Below are 16,542 nucleotides of genomic sequence, written 5' to 3'. Positions count from 1 at the left end.
TAATATCGGCTGCTGCCAACACCAAAACTACCGCCAAGTGGTCCTCTTCTGTAGACCTCTCGACGCCTACGAAATGCCTTCCCTACTGTTATGGTCCGACCCTCCAAATCCTTACCATTCCAATTCTTCTCTGCCTCCCTGGCGTCTCTTGTGCTTGCAAACGTGACAAAGCCGAATCCTCTTGACCGTTGCGTTTCCCTGTCTTTTACCACCCGCACTTCCACCAGCGGCCCATATCTGTTGAAGACAGAGGTCAGAACTTCTTCCTCTGTGTTGAAGTTCAGTCCCCCTACAAATAACTTGGAACTTTTGTCGCCATCCCGAGCTGGGGTGGTGTTATTTCCCCTGCGGGGCTCTTTACCCACCCTCGGGTTACCATAAATTTGCCCCCCGGCCAAATCATTCCCGATAATCACCGATACTCCCTCTACAGGAAGCGTGGCTTGCAAACCGACGGTGACCGGTCCTGACACCAAATCGGATTCCAAATGGATGACATGAAGTGGGGCACTAACACAGCCACCGATCCCTTGTAACCGAACACTATCACCAGTTGCGGTACTCTTTGACAATGGCAAAATGCCTTCAAGCATTAAGGATTGATGGGCGCCTGTGTCCCTCAATACCCTAACAGGTCTTGGGTTAGTCAAGTCTCCCTCGAGTGAGACAAACCCCTCGTAAATAAATGATTGGTAACTCTTCTGTGGGCGATTTCTTACGCTAGCCATCGCATTCGGAGTTGTAATAGTCGGACTCTGCTCTGGGTTGTCCCTTTTCATGAGGTAACAACTGGACATCAAGTGTCCAGTTTTTTGCAAAAGGCGCAAGTAGGCCCGGAGGAAAAACTTGTGGTCTGCCTCGGGCCCCCCAGGAAATAAGTTTGTCTTGGGCCCGTAGCCCTCTGATTTCGAACAGTTGGGGTATCAGCGTTGTCCCCATAATCCTCTCGAGGCCGCCGCCATGTATTGTCGTTCTCCGCAACGGGTGTTCCATAACTCCCCTGCTGAAGTCTAGGCGAGGAGCTAGGTGTGTGGACCCCTATCCGGTGTGTTAAGGCATAATCATCTGCCATGGTGGCTGCGTCCCACAACTTTGGTACTTTCTTTTCCTGCAGGTACACTTTGATGTCCTCGTGGACACACTGTTGAAATTCCTCCACCAGCATCAGGTCACGCAATGCTTCGAAGTCATTCCCGACTCCTTTCGACTCACACCACCGATCAAACATGTTTTCTTTCACTCTGGCAAACTCCACATGGGTCTCACTCTCCCTCTTCCTGGCATTCCTGAATTTTGCCGGTAAGCTTCAGGAACCAACTCATAGGCTTTGAGGATGTGCTTCTTCAATACCTCATAATCTGCACATTGGTCCATTGGTAGCGCCGAATAAATCTCTTGAGCTTTACCCACCAGCACACTTTGCACTAGTATGGTCCAGGCCTCCTCCGGCCAGTTTAACTGTCGAGCCACTTTCTCAAAGTGTGGAAAAAATTGAGTGACTTCCTTTTCACTGAAGGGTGGAACCAGCCTCACATGTCTGCCCACATCCCAGGTTTTCTGGCTAGGTGTCGACTCCGTCAGCAAGGGTGGTACCTCTCCCCGTTCTCTCATTAAATCCAGCTCCTTGAATTTAATTTCTTGCTGAAGCGCCATGTCACGTTCCTTTAATTCCCTTTCGGCTTTTCTCTCCTCTGCTTCGAGTTCCCTTGCAGCTCTCCTCTCCTCTGCTTTTCTCCCTTCTAACCTTTCCTGGAGTTCTCGTTCCACTCTCCTTTCCTCTGCTTGTTTCTCTTCTCTCCTCTCTTCTGCTTTCCTTTCTTCTTCTGCTCTTTCCTTTTCCGCTTTCCTTTCTTCTTCTGCTCTTTCCTTTTCTGCTTTCCTTTCCTCTTCTGATCTTTCCTTTTCTGCTTTCCTTTCTTCTTCTGCTCTTTCCTTTTCTGCTTTCCTTTCTTCTTCTGCTCTTTCCTTTTCTGCTTTCCTTTCTTCTTCTTTGATCCGTTCCTGGAGTTCTCGTTCCACTCTCCTTTCCTCTGCTTGTTTCGCTTCTCTCCTCCCTTCTGCTTTCCTTTCCTCTTCTGCTCTTTCCTTTTCTGCTTTCCTTTCTTCTTCTGCTCTTTCCTTTTCCGCTTTCCTTTCTTCTTCTTTTAACCTTTCCTGGAGTTCTCGTTCCACTCTCCTTTCCTCTGCTTGTTTCTCTTCTCTCCTCTCTTCTGCTTTCCTTTCCTCTTCTTTGATCCGTTCCTGGCTCCGTAATTGCAACTCCAGTTTCCGGAGCTCAACGTCTTCTGGTTCTTCGGGTAGCCACTGCCAGGCTAACTCGTCCCATGTTCCTAATCCCACCATAGATTGTATCACCGTGGTCTGCAACTCTGCCTTCCTCAAATTAGTTCGGACCTCCAAGTTAAAATGTTTGGCCAATTTCAAGAGGGCCGCTTTTAGTAACGCTCGGAACTGTGCCTCACTAGGTGTTACCGCAAAGTTCTGTGCAACAAACGCCATGGTGACTATCGTTAACACCTGTTAACCTTCACCCAAGACTTTACCACAATTTCTAAAAAATTTACCAATTAATAATTAATTAATTAATTTTAATTAATAAAAAATAGTATTTTATTATGTTATACAATTTTAGATCCCGGAATTCAATTGGACGAGCCCCCAATTTCTGTTACGTGGTCCTCCCGGTAACTACCTGGTCGTGGTGACCCCCGGACCGTGGGAGGACCCTGCCAGAAAGATCTCTGATTTATACGCTTTCGTAGCGCAATCAATATGAAAGACACAATAATTCAAGTCAATAAGAAACCCCACACCAAGGATCCGGATTACTCAATAATAGTGTTGCGGATATGAGGACTGTATTTTTTTTTGATTGTGTGCTTTATTATTATTATTATTGTTATTCTGCGCCTCCTGCCTCCGGAGCTGTGTAAAGGTCAAAGGGCATCCCATAATTAGTCCACAAGCATACACGTCAGCCAATAATAGAATACCCCTGTTCGATAGTTATATCTTATTCTGTGTTTTAGGGTAAGGCTGTGTCTCCCATTAATAGAAGTACTCCATTGCACCAAGCAAAAGAGATAGATTCCCTTCATTCCCATTCCCAAAACCTCCATTCCCCCTTTTCGTCGATTAGAAATTACCTCCCCTCCAATAACCGCCATTGACCACGAGGCAGGGTCGGAGAAGAAAGGCGTGTCTCCACCTCGTCATAGAGGGGAGGAGTGAGCCAGCCCCACTCGACCAACCATGAGCCAGGGGTTTGGCTAGGGAGGGCGGAGGAAGAGCTATCGGGGAGGTTCGCAAAGGTTGAGGGGCGGGGCCTATATAACCCGCAGCGCGACGCTCCCCAAGCAGTCGAGCTTTGAAGAAGAAAGAGATGAGTACTGAGCATTGAGATGAGAAGAGGCTGCGCTTTTAGAGAGAGGCGCTGAGAGGAGGGAATGAGGAGGCGTGACCGCAGCTAAAATCCGCAGCGCGACGCTCCCAAAAGAGAAGCTGAGACAAGCTTTGGCAGAGATGAGCTTTTACCGGCAGAGAAAAGGGAGCCCAAGCCGTTGAGGAGAGAGAGGGTCCAAGAAGCAGAGCTGAGTTGTGTGGTTTTGGTCGTCAGTGGTTGCGTTGTGGTGGTCAGTGGTTGCGTTGGTTGCGTTGAGTTGTCGGTGGTGAGGAGTGATTGGACCAAGAGAACATAGAGAACATCCAAGGAGAGGACATCCCAGAAAGTACAAAGCCTGCTGTCTTCCTGGAAAAGCACACGACGTCCACAGCAGCAGCAGCAGCGGCGGCCACAGCAGCAACCACACTCAACAGCCGCTTGGGGCCTGGACGGCGGTTTTGAGCAGGGCCGTGAAGGAACGGCGGCTGCTAAACGCGCCGATCGTGCTGCACAATACAACTCCTAGCCATCCTCTCCTTCCAGCCAATTCCTGTCATCATTCCCCGCGTGAGTCTGTCTTTTGTTTGTTCTGTCCCTGGGTTAATTAAGACTGTAGGTAAGCTAGCGTTGCACTGTGTATCTAATCTCGTCTGTAAATAAACGTGACTGCTTTCTTTTTGCTTGTGTGTATAATAAATCCAATTACTCTTCTGTACGTCTTCTCGTCTTATTCCTTTTCCTCTTTGCATTCAGTCGTTTTAGAGTTTTCCAGATTGGGCAGCTGCGGTGCGATACGGCCAAAGTTTGGGGTGAATCGGGTGAGTTGGGGAAGAATCGGGGGAACTGTTAGGTCGCGGTAATACACCACCGCTCGGTCAAAATAATATCTTGTCCGCGACCCGTAACAATATATTCCCCAATCAATCAACAACCATCAACAATCAATCACCAATATTACTAAGATGGCCATCTCATATATTTCCCCTGTGCTGTCTTTCCCTCGCGGTCCCTCTGTGCTGTCTTTCCCTCGCGGTCCCTCTGTGCTGTCTTTCCCTCGTGGTCCCTCTGTGCTGTCTTTCCCTCGTGGTCCCTCTGTGCTGTCTTTCCCTCGCTGTCCCTCTGTGCTGTCTTTCCCTCGCGGTCCCTCTGTGCTGTCTTTCCCTCGCGGTCCCCCTGTGCTGTCTTTCCCTCGCGGTCCCTCTGTGCTGTCTTTCCCTCGCGGTCCCCCTGTGCTGTCTTTCCCTCGCGGTCCCCCTGTGCTGTCTTTCCCTCGTGGGCCCCTTGTGCTGTCTTTCCCTCGTGGTCCCACTGTGCTGTCTTTCCCTCGTGGTCCCTCTGTGCTGTCTTTCCCTCGTGGTCCCTCTGTGCTGTCTTTCCCTCGCGGTTGTCAGCTCTTTCACGAGCCTCGATTCAGTATCAAAAAAAAAAAAAAAAAAAGCCATACCAGGTTTGCCACAGTGTATTCTGTCGACGACGAAACAGCTAACCTGCCGCTGAAGTGGTTTCGGTGGGAGACAATTGAGCAGCAGGCCACAAAAGTAGCTAGAGATGGGACTGTTCAGGATGCCCTGCATGAGGTATTGCAAACAACTTCCATGCTTCAGCTTGCACTCATTCATCAAGAGGAAGCAGAGCTACTTCTTTGAAGATAGAAGGAAGGCAGTTGATGGTGATCGCATTGTCGTCCAGGTCGATTTTGCGGAGAACTATGCTGCGATAGAACAGAATGAAATCCAGAGTGCTCATTGGAGCCACGTCCAAGTCACTCTATTCACAGTGCGCGCCTGGATTGATGTTAATGTTACCGAGTCTTTCGTTATTGTTAGCGATGACCTCCAGCATGGCAAATATGCTGTTCATACCTTCTTGTCCAATATCATCACCACACTAATATCACGCCACCCCAGGATTAGGGCGAGTGACTTTTTTTCAGATGGGGCAGCCAGTCAATTTAAACAGAAATTCTTGTTTTCCAATCTAACATTCCTTCAAGAATTGTTCATGATTCAATTATCCTGGAATTTCTTTGCGACATCTAACGGTAAGGGCGCTGTTGATGGGATAGGAGGTGAGGTAAAGAGGAGAGTTTGGTTGGCAAATCTGGCTGGGGATCCTGTATCTGATGCAGAATCCTTCTTCCACGTAGCAGCGGCACAGTGCAAAAAGATCGAAGTTTTATTCATCGCAGCAGGAGACATTCAGAAGTGCCAGTCGCAATTGGACGAGCGCTGGCAGTTAGTGAAGTCGCTTCCGAATACACACCAAACACAGTGTGAAACCTGTGAGGAAATATGTTGTGAGCGCCTCGATGTACTCAACAGCGGCAGAATTTGAATTGGTGAGTCTTCACCCCGAGTGCCATGTATCATCCATGGAATGTCAAAATACTGCTAGTCCAGCACCTGCTGAGCGCCCCAGGTCAGACAGTCAACCCCAAGTGCACCCTGGTGACTTTGTGACTGTGCAGTATGTCACAAAAAAATCTAAGAAGTTGTTTGTTGGCCAGGTGACTCAGATAGTAGATGATGGTTGTTTGGAAGTATCATTTTTGCGAAAAGCGGGCCTATCTGACTTGGCATATACATTCCCAGAGGTGGAAGATAAATCCTGGATTGATCCCAACCAAGTCGTCAGATTCCTTCTTCAGCCATCCCTCGACCATCGCAATCATCATGTATTTGCTGAATGCCCTTTGGGAAAGGGAACCTTTTGCAGGGCAGTCATGTGAAGTTTTGTGATGTGGCCAACTGATTAATTCCAAACTTTGTTTTGTTTCTGGTCATCCACTCGTAAATTGTTCTCAATTTGTTTAGTCTATTTCTTGACTTTTGTATATGTTTATTGTATATTTTCTCAGTTCAGATTTTTATTTTTATTATTTTCTAACGTGTTAGATGTTGAAACGCCAGCACAAGTCAGTTGGGTTCAGAATGAAAGTCTGGCGTAATCTAGAAATGATTTGTTGCTTTGGGAGAAATCTCAAAATTGACGCGTCACTCCGTAACGGGATTTTACGTCACTCCGTAACGGGACTATTGTAATTATTTCAGAGTAATTAGGTCATGTCTGGAATTTTGAAACCCCTGTACTGAAGGTACAACTATTAGTGTATCTTCCCAGTATTTCATTACAATTTTATAACTATTGTGAGAGCAGAGTTTTCAATAAATGTTGTTATTGTTTAATAAATCACAAAAGACAGTGTCACTCCGTAACACAGTTTTTGAATGTTAATTACTTGACAATGGTCCAACTTACAGGAACTCCATTAATATCTCTGGAAAGTGCAATTCTTCCTTTACAATATGATAGATAGAGAGTAGGTACTAGTGGCTTTATCGCTGTGCTAGAGCAATCAAAGTTCACAAAAATGACTCAAAGTGTCACTCCGTAACGTCGTGGAATTGCCCTTTTCTCAAATTAATCTCCTTTTCATATTCTAATTTTGTAAATGTTTCCGATGGTTTTGATTTTGTTGATGAATGAATTGTATTATTGTAATGATCGACAATATCCTGAATTAAATATACCCATTGTTTAGAACCGAGTTGTGTGAATTTTTTACATAGTTTCTCTTTCAAAGTACGATTAAAACGCTCAATAACAACTGCCTTCCCTTCATTAAAGGTGCTGTATAATTTAATACCCTCCCCCTGAAGAGATTTTATGAATATTTTGTTATAGAGCTCTGCTCCCTCATCAGTCCATAACTTCTTTGCTTTCCTTTTGCTTTTACTAAATATTCCACTGAAAGCTAAGATAAGAGTATCACCCCTTTTGTTGTCCCCTGTCGCACCGCGGAGCGAAAGGGGGACTATGGTTTTCCCCTCCGTCCGTGTGTCCGTCCGTCCGTCCGTCCGTCTGTGCGGGCATGCATGAATGCGTAAGCGAAGGACCGCATTCGAATTTGGTGTGGAGGTGCAACCCACGTCAAAATCCAAGATGGCCGCCGCCATGTATGTCTGAACCCATGTATGTCTGAACCTTGTGAGCTGAATATTTTGAAAAATAAGTGAAGTACCAACTTCGAATCTGGTGTGTGGGTGGATCTCGGCACAAGGAAGAACGCTATTTAAAATTCTGCTTCTGCTTCTTGTGTTTGTTCCCCCATCCATCCCCTCCCTTAACTCAAAGGGCTACACAGCTGACACCGCACGTGAAAAAGCCGAATGCCTCAACTCTGTGTTTGCGTCAAAATCTTGTGTCCCAAACCCATCTCTCTCTGTACTCACCGTACCCAGTCGTACCCAGCTGCTCCTGGACTCTGTGTCCTTCTCTCCTGACAAGGTGGAGAACTTTTTGTCAAACCTTGACTGATTCTGCAACTGGACCAGACTGCATCAGCCCACGGGTCCTAAAATCCTTCTCTGCCTCTTTACCTCACCCTTTCTCTGTTCTCTTCACCCTCTATTTTGTTCAAGGTCATCTGTCATCTGCTTGGAAATCAGCCAACATTACCGCTTTGCACAAAAAGGTGCAAAAACAGATCCTTGAAACTACAGACTAATCAGCCTGCTCCAAACAATCAGCAAGGTCATGGAATCGATCATCGCTTCTGACATAAAATCCTTCCTCTTCTCTAATGGCTTGATCTTGGATCATAAATTTGATTTCTTAGCAGGACGTTCTACTCTGGACATGCTGCTTCTGCTCTCAACAATGGATGGAGATCCTTAATGCCAAACAATAAATCAGAGCCGTCTCCCTCGACAGAGCACATGCCTTCGATACGGTCGAGCACCCCGCTCTGCTCACCAAACTCGATGGAAATCTCCACGCATGGCTTGCGGACTTCCTCTAGGTGGTCTTTCTGTCTTCTACCGACTCCTCTTCAGCCTTGCTTCCCCAGCTCTCTCTGTGCTCTGTCCCACAAATGTTCCTACAGGTCGCACAAGATCTGCCAGCAACCCTCTTGTGGTTAAACTGCCAAAATCAAGACTCTCTATTCACCTTCACTCTTTCATTCCTCTTTTCTCCTGCCTCTGGAACAAACTCCCTCACTCTTTTTCAATCCCACTCCTCCCTCCAGGCCTTTAAAACAGCTGTTCACTACCATTTCTTATCTTCTCCCATCCAAAACCTTGATCTTTTCTTCCCCCGTTAATTCACGCCAGATCCACTTTTTTGCTATACTGACTTCACTCCTGGATGTCCGAGCAGTGTCCATGTGGTTTTTTTTTTTTAACTTCCCCCCCCCCCCCCACCCCCCTCCCCATGCTTCCTCCCCCAAGCCCTCTCCCTCCCACAGATCTCCCAATGTCCCTGCTCTCCATCTTCTCTCCCGATCCTTCCTTTTATCATATGTTTTATGTGTCAGTTTCTCTTTTTGTGATCAATGTTAGCTCTTACACCAACCTCTATCTTGTGTACAAAAAAAGAACAAATGGTAACATAACTTAACCTCTCAATCTGTACTTGGATCTCAACGTGCTTCTTTCAGGGCCTTTCTTCGAATGCAGTTTTGTTATTCTTGTCTCTGTCCTTCCCATGTATCCAGCCAAGTTCCATTTGAGTTTTTTGATTGTGACCAGTGTCTAGAAAATTTGTTTTCCATCTGATTTAGTTGTTTTTCTGGTCCCGTTTTAGTTCTGCTCAGATGGCATCTTTCCATGGCAGTTTGGACATCAATTTTTACTCGATCTTTGCTGTAGTCCATGTTTCATTGCCATGTGTGATATTGGGAGAACACCCTTGTTGTAAAATTGTTTATCAGAAGAAGAGTCCTGCCTATGTTTTTCCTTAAACTTTAATTTGTTCAGGGTTTCACAATAAAGAGAGGTCCTCAAAGTACAAATGCACTGCCTGTGTTCTTGTGAATATTGTCACGCGATTGCCCTCGGTTAAGACGGGGGAATAGGGGATGGAAACGAGCTTAACGAGGCGTCCGGGTCAATGGCGGATTTGCTATACACACGCGGGTGGAAGGAAAGAGGAAGAAGAAGCGGCGAGATTTACCTGGCAGTCCGCGCGCATTCTCCAACCTGCGAAGTGATTAGATTCACACGAACACTGAATTATGTACAAAAAGAAATAAGGTTTTATTGCCACAGATGCCAACAAGAATGGGCCGGCAAAATACAGGTCCTAAATTGGGACGTCCCCACACCTCACTTCAAATACACGGACGAAGGAATATTCAAATAAAATAATTGTTGTGTTGGGGTTTGTGTGGTGCGAGTTTAGCTTTTGTGATTCGTCAAGAATCGTCAGGCATCGAGCGCTTTCGTCCGACGCAGCGCTGGTGTTGGCGGGAACTGCCTGGTCGTAGGCGCTGAGCAGCCCTTAGCGCGCCCACGCGATCACTCGTCAGGTCCCGTGCGTGAATGCAGTGAAGGAGGATCGTCAGCGCTCCAACAGCAAGCCTAGCTCGTCATTCGTATGTGAGCGCAGGGGAAAAGAATCGTCGGCGCTCCATCTCTCCACCAAATTCTGAAGGCAAGAACAGGTCCAAGCGCAAAATATGCCAAGAATTGAAGAGAGGCAGAGGCGAAGAGAGAAAATGTCGGTCAGTGAGTCGTTTTACTGATCGTCTTCTGACGTTACCCTCTATCTCTCCCAATCAGTGTGTCATTTCTTGGTGGTCTTTCGCGCATTCTTGCATCACCGGCGCTTGTCCTTCAATCAGCGCGTCGCTTGTTGTGGCTCTTTCGCGCCTTCCTTACTGATTGGCCGAGGTGTCATCAGTCGGTGGCCAATCAGTGTCGCTCCTTTACCTTCCTTACTCCCAATCCCGGGGAAGCTTTTTGTCCCTTCCCTGACCAATCACACGTCCTTCCCTGCTCTGCCAATTGGTGGCCTGCTCTTTGCTTGCCCCTCTCCTGGCCAATCACGTGTTCTCCCTGGATGTGGCTCTCAGCCGGCCTGGTCAATGTTTGATCGCCATGGTGTACCACTGTGCGGCCGCTTGCTGTCGGTCTTTTCGGTCAGTCATTGTGGCGGCGGGGGAATTAATGTGGTGCACTAATGGATCGAGCTCATGTATGTGGTGTGTTGCCATAAGGGACAATGGATGGAGCACAGAGGTTTCACACACAGGGGAAGTATCATAGTCCCTAGTCTACCTATCACCGGATCATCCTCGTATGATCACAAGTACACACTTGATCCGACAAACCACCTAAACACAGAACATATCACATTGAGATTGTTCTAACTCGACAGACGAAGCATGATACCTATGCAGATCTACCTGGATCTATATATGCCTACACAACCGACATAACACAGCCCCATCCCCAACCCCCCCCTCCCCCTCCACCCCCCTGGAACTGGAGCCCCTGCTCGGTTCACTGCATGCGCTACCATTCCAGTCTTAGCACTTATGGTCTCACACCTAATTACCCTATGAAATAAATCAGGAGGGCTGTGGGAAGTGAGCCGAAGCTACCGACATCGGCTCCTTACATGCTCATCCCCTTTTCAATTATGCATTTCAAATATTTACAATGATTCTAATTTATTGTTCCTGCGGAGGAAGGGAAACGAGCAACACGCAAAACTAACAACCACAAACTTAACCTTAACCTGCAAAAACTCAAAAATTATATAAACATTTATACAACCCCTTCCTACAGACCGCGTCCCACAGTGGATGCCACAAGACTAAACGTTACCTTCGGGGCTATCCCAATGCACCCCAAAATTTCCGTGGGCCCTTTCCTGGTGTTACAGGTGAGTGACATGGCTCGGTGGATTTCGCCCACATTCATTCAACACAAACCCATTACCACTCATACACATTCCATCAACCAAACATTTCAAAAGTCAACAACACTTAATCCATCCCCCTGCAGGACCATGGCATCGATGTCATCTCACGTGTGTGTTGCCCTCAACTAGGCAGCGGGGAGGTACCACACAATCAAGATGATGGGGGCACTTCAGGCTATGGTGCCTGCAGTCCAAACACAAGTCACTTGACTTACAAATTCATTGCCCCCCCCCCCCCCCTTTACCTCTTCGCCCGTGACATTCAAACAGCCCCTTTCCGCCGTTACCCCGCCGGTGGGGGTCTCCACACTCCAGGGTCTGTTGCCTCCTGCTTCCGCGCAGCTACACGGGTCGCCGGGAGTCTTCTAACCCAAGGCGCCCAATCGGACCCTCCACCGACGGGCTCCAATTTCCAGTCACCACTGGTTGTCAGGGGTAATTGCCGCAGAGGGGGGTCGCAGTCATCGCTCCTCAGAGCTTGATCTGTACCTGCGGACACGCACACCTTCCCCACTCACAAAATCCCCAAAACACATTTCCTCCCCTGCTGCCATTCAATTTTCAAACAAATTTCCAGAGCAGATGTTTCAAAAGAGTCGTTTCCAAACGTTGCTGCCATGGCCTGCCATGATGTGAAATCCCATATTCACATTTAACCAATACTTTTCATAATCACAGTAATCATCACTCATCCATAATCTCAAGCCTCACGACCACATAAATACACATCACCTTTACACAAAAACAAACGCCCACCCACAAGACACTGTGTGGCATACATTCCACCCCTCACCGACCATGCCATCAATTTGAAGACCACATCAGTCACCTGCCGAAGTACCACCCCTGGGCCCTTCTCGGGTGAGGTGAGTTTTGGACACACCCCCTTCCTCCTCCGGGGCCAGTGGAGCCCAATAAGGTCTCCGGGGAGGAACCGAGGTGTGTGTGCCCGAACGTCATACCGCACTTTCATATGTGAGGAAGCCAAGCCAATTTGCTTCCTTGCAAACTCGTGAGCCCTTTCTATGCTCTTTCTCAAATTGGTTGCATAGCCTTCCACAGATGCTTCACCCGGTTCCTCTGGTGACAGTCCCATCAACAAATCTGTGGGGACTCGCATCTCCCTACCGAACATCAACATGGTGGGGGTGCAGCAAGTGGTCCCATGCTGTCGGGTCCTGCATGCCATCAGTACAAAGCGGAGGTGCTCATCCCAATCCTGCTGGTTTTTGGATGTAAAGAGGGCCAATTGTGTCAAAAGGGTCCGGTGAAACCTCTCCACCATTCCCTCCGGATTGAGGCCTAAGAGAGGTCGTCCTGGTCTTGTGAATTCCTGGTCTTGTGAATTTGGAGGATCTCACACATCGACGGCAGGAGCACGGTTTCAAAGTTCTGGCCCCGGTCGGCGTGTAGCTTCCTGGGAACGCCAAATCGGGAGAAGAATCCCTCAACTCGTACCCAAGCTACCAGCCGGGCTTCCTGGTTGAGTAATGGGTAGGCTTCTGGCCACTTTATAAAATAGTCCATTGCCACCATAATGTACCGGTTCCCTTGGCGGGTGACTGGTAGGGGGCCCACTACATCTACTGCCACCCGCTCAAGTGGTACTCCCACGTTGTACACCTGGAGCGGGGCCTTGCGCGCACGTGGGGGTCCCTTACCGCAGCAGAGGTTGCAGGATCTCACCCAATCTTGAATGTCCCTGCCCGAATTCACCCAGTAGAACTTCTGTCGCAATTTGGACAAAGTTTTGGCCATGCCCAAATGTCCCATCGTCCTAGTCCCATGTACGTGCCCCATAACCACTTCCTTCAATTTGTTTGGTACAATTATCAACCACGAAGCGACATTGCCCCCGTTGGTGTGACCCATTTCCAATACAAATGGCCATCTTTCAACCCCAACATTTTGCCACTGTGCCCAATAGGCCTCCTTTAGCCAATGAAAAAGGGGCCCCAAAACAGGATCCTCCCTTTGACTCTCTCACTAATTCTAACACAATGATACTTGTGTCTGCCCCTGGCTCAACTCTATTTCAAAATATGTTTACTTTTATGCTCTGGAACAATTTGTTCCACCTTTTGATAAGCTGTATAATCCAAATTAGTATTTACTCTTCCCATCGTTCATTCATTTTCTGAGCCCAAACCTCCCATTGTGATGCTAGATAGCACCAGGCGGATTGAATTTGCCCATCATCCCTCAAATTTGACAAAAGGCACTCCAGTTTACTCAAATTGGGACACTGCATCACCGGCACCGTCGTGTTATTATTTTGCAATTTCCCATTTGTCAACATCATGTCACATTAAATTTTTCCATTCAGGTACTACGCATAGCATTGTGTTCCCCTGCAACCACCTGTACTCCACCTGTAATAATGCCTCCGGCACCTCCCTTTCCAAACCAGTTAGTGTGCCTGCAAATTACTGGAGATGGCGCCACCTGTTGGAGCTCACCAATATGCCAGGCTCTCCGAATTCTCCTGGAATAAGCTTCGACAATTCATGTGATTTAAAACATCTCTGAATAACTCCATTAGTCACGCATGCTGTCCCAACACACATGTACATCCATGGCCCATGGAAGGGTTGTACCCACATTAATTTGGGATTCCGCAACTCAATAGCTACTTTTACACAGCTGTTCAGAATTTATTATTCGTATGACCATGAAATTATTTGCCACCCTTGCCAGAGGTTACCCCACTTGGGCCCGTTTGTTTGTTTCTACATTTTTCTCTGCAACTGTTCGGCCATTTGACAATAAATTTTCACCACAGGCCCACATCCACCTGTAAAATCTTAAATGATAATTATGATATCTTAGGTCATGTGGTTTGGTGGTTACAATTCGAACAAAAATTCTTCCTTAAAATTTTATCTCTTGAACCGCTTTATTGATTAATGCAAAACTCCAAGGTAATGTAATAGTCGTAAAGCAGAGCACGCATCCAAATCCCAATATGATTGGCCTCACAGTTTTGCAGCCAAGAATTGTTATTGTTTGGGAAAAGAAAAACTCCCACCTCTTCTTCTCCTCCAGTCTTCTGGAAAGGTCTTCTCCAGTGGAAGTCTATTAACCATCTTGCTGTTTGAAGTCAGTGACATCCTGTTTGTTACTTACGTTGTCTGTTGCCCAGAATGCCGGTAATAGCTTGCTTTCTCTCCATCTCAAACAACCAACAATGGCAGGCAGGACCATTCGAGAGACAGCATAACTAACGATAGTCAAGACCAGAGGAGAGTACTGTTATGGATTCGGGGATCGGCTCTCCCTTTATCAATGGGGTTGAGGGGGATTTGATCAACTTGTCTTTTAAGCTGGCCATCACCAAGTCCTGGAAGCTATGACGTCACTTACGGTCGGTGGTAAGTAGGGTTGTAAGCCTAATTAGTCTTAGTATCTAGGTACTACCACCGGCCGTAAAGCGAGGAGATAACTCCCACCCGAGCCGCGGCGGTAATGGACACGCCGAGTGAAGCGAGCCACGACTCAGGCCGTTAACAAGAACTAAACCCGATCCTGAGCGGTTCCGAAATCGTGCCACAGGTACTCAATTGGGAAAAGACTAAAGCGATCGGATGGAGAGGTAACCAGAGTAAAGGAAGAACAAAGCGTGGTTTATTAATTACGTACAAAACCAAAGAGGAAATGAAAGGAAAGAATGTACAGGAAGGAGAAGAAGCAAAAGGACACAGGGCAATCTTAACTATACAGTCTTAACTTATTACCCCGGACAAACATACACACTGACACGGGATGGTAGGGGGTAAGGTCCAGGTAGATGGTTCCAGGTAGGTCGACTCCGTCCAGGCTCCGGTTCCGCGGGCGAAGAACGGCAGGCAGCTTCGCGTGTCGTCAACCGCGAGCGGACCTTACATATAGCGGGGGGACCGGGATGCTGCGTACGTAATACGTTTATCGTGCCCAACGCTCTCTCTCTCTCCCGATCAATGTTCGTATCAAAAAGGCAGTTCGTATCAAAGAGCAATCAGCGCCACTGAATAACTCCTCACGCGGTCCGTGCAAAAAGGAGTCCCCCCCAGCGCAGTCCGTATAATCGAGCTGTCTCCGCGCAGTCTGTATCAATCGAGCTCCCTCATGCAGTTCGTGCATATGCGCACGCTCCCGACAAGTCCGTTAACAATGGAGTTCCCTCGCGCAGTCCGTGATAGGGCTTGGCACGTGCGCTTATATAGTGCGCCTCCAGATCAATCCGCGCGCTTGGAAACCACGCCCGCCAGCGAGCTCATCTCAGCCCTGGTTGGTTGGCGAGGGCTTACCGGCTCCGCCCTTGACAGCTAGTTGACAGGGCCACACCTTGTCCTTGGTGCTCCGCCCCCTTCTTCCTCAAGCTTGACCGTGTGCGTAATGGCGTCTGGAGCGAGCGCTAAGGCGCGTAACAGAATTGGGAGAGAGACAAGCCCCGCCTGTAGGGGCGCATAATGGCGTCGCTTGGAGAGAGAGACTGCAAAATGACCGGAATTGGAATGGGAACTATTCTTATTTAATTGACGCAACGCAGATTCGACTATTGGGAACACAGCCTTAACTTAACACATAAGGAAATAACTGAGATCCTAAGGTGACCTACGTGTTGCTGTGGCCTAACTATGGGTGATAGCTTTGACCTTTTAATGATGAGAATTATTGGCGCTGAGGAAGCGCCTTTAGCGATTGTCTTCCAGCCAGTGTAACGCTAATTCCTGTCACAGGAATTCGGAGATCATATAAGTGGGCGTGGCAGTTCCTGATTGGTTCGTGTTGGGGAACGCCTTCTCGCTGCCGACGTGACGTAAATTCGCGCACACGCACTGGTGAAGCTTACTCGATCTTACTCGATCCCATATTACATGTACTTTCATTGCATACAAATTATACTTCCTCCTAGAAATTCCATGCCCGAACCTCAGCGCAATCCAAGAGGATTAACTTGTTTACAAGAGTGATTATTTATTTAGAAAAGTGTGGGTTCTCAAAACCGCAACACTGCACCCTCCTTTCCTCCAGGCCCGTTCCGGGCCGAAACAAAAAGGACTATTTTTTTTAAAATTAATGTGACACTGAGGTGTGGGTACCCTCTACTTTTAACCTCACCCTGAGTGCGACAGTTTTAACATTAAATATGTCCCACCTGCTGCGTTGGTCCTACCTAACTGACTCAACCGAATTACGGAATGGTTTTCAAACTCCACATTTAGCCGGTGGGAGCATTAGTTACAAGACACTAATTTGATTATTGACAAAACTCGAACCCAGGACCTGTCTTTTGTGCGAAGAAGAAGATATTTTGAAAAGAGGAAAGGCTATTGCCATGCACTGCACCGATACACCATACCATATGCACTCATAAAATAAAATGCACCAAAAGCACCGTAAATGAAAATGCACAGAAAAGCACCAAAAATAAACATTTTAAAAATAATAAATGGTGTCTTCTTTCTTCT

This window comes from Myxine glutinosa, chromosome 1, assembly GCF_964187855.1.
Source record: "Myxine glutinosa chromosome 1, kmMyxGlut1.1, whole genome shotgun sequence".
Classification (NCBI taxonomy): Eukaryota; Metazoa; Chordata; class Myxini; order Myxiniformes; family Myxinidae; genus Myxine; species Myxine glutinosa.
The sequence above is the reverse complement of the archived record's forward strand: the minus strand, read 5'-3'. Positions refer to the sequence as shown.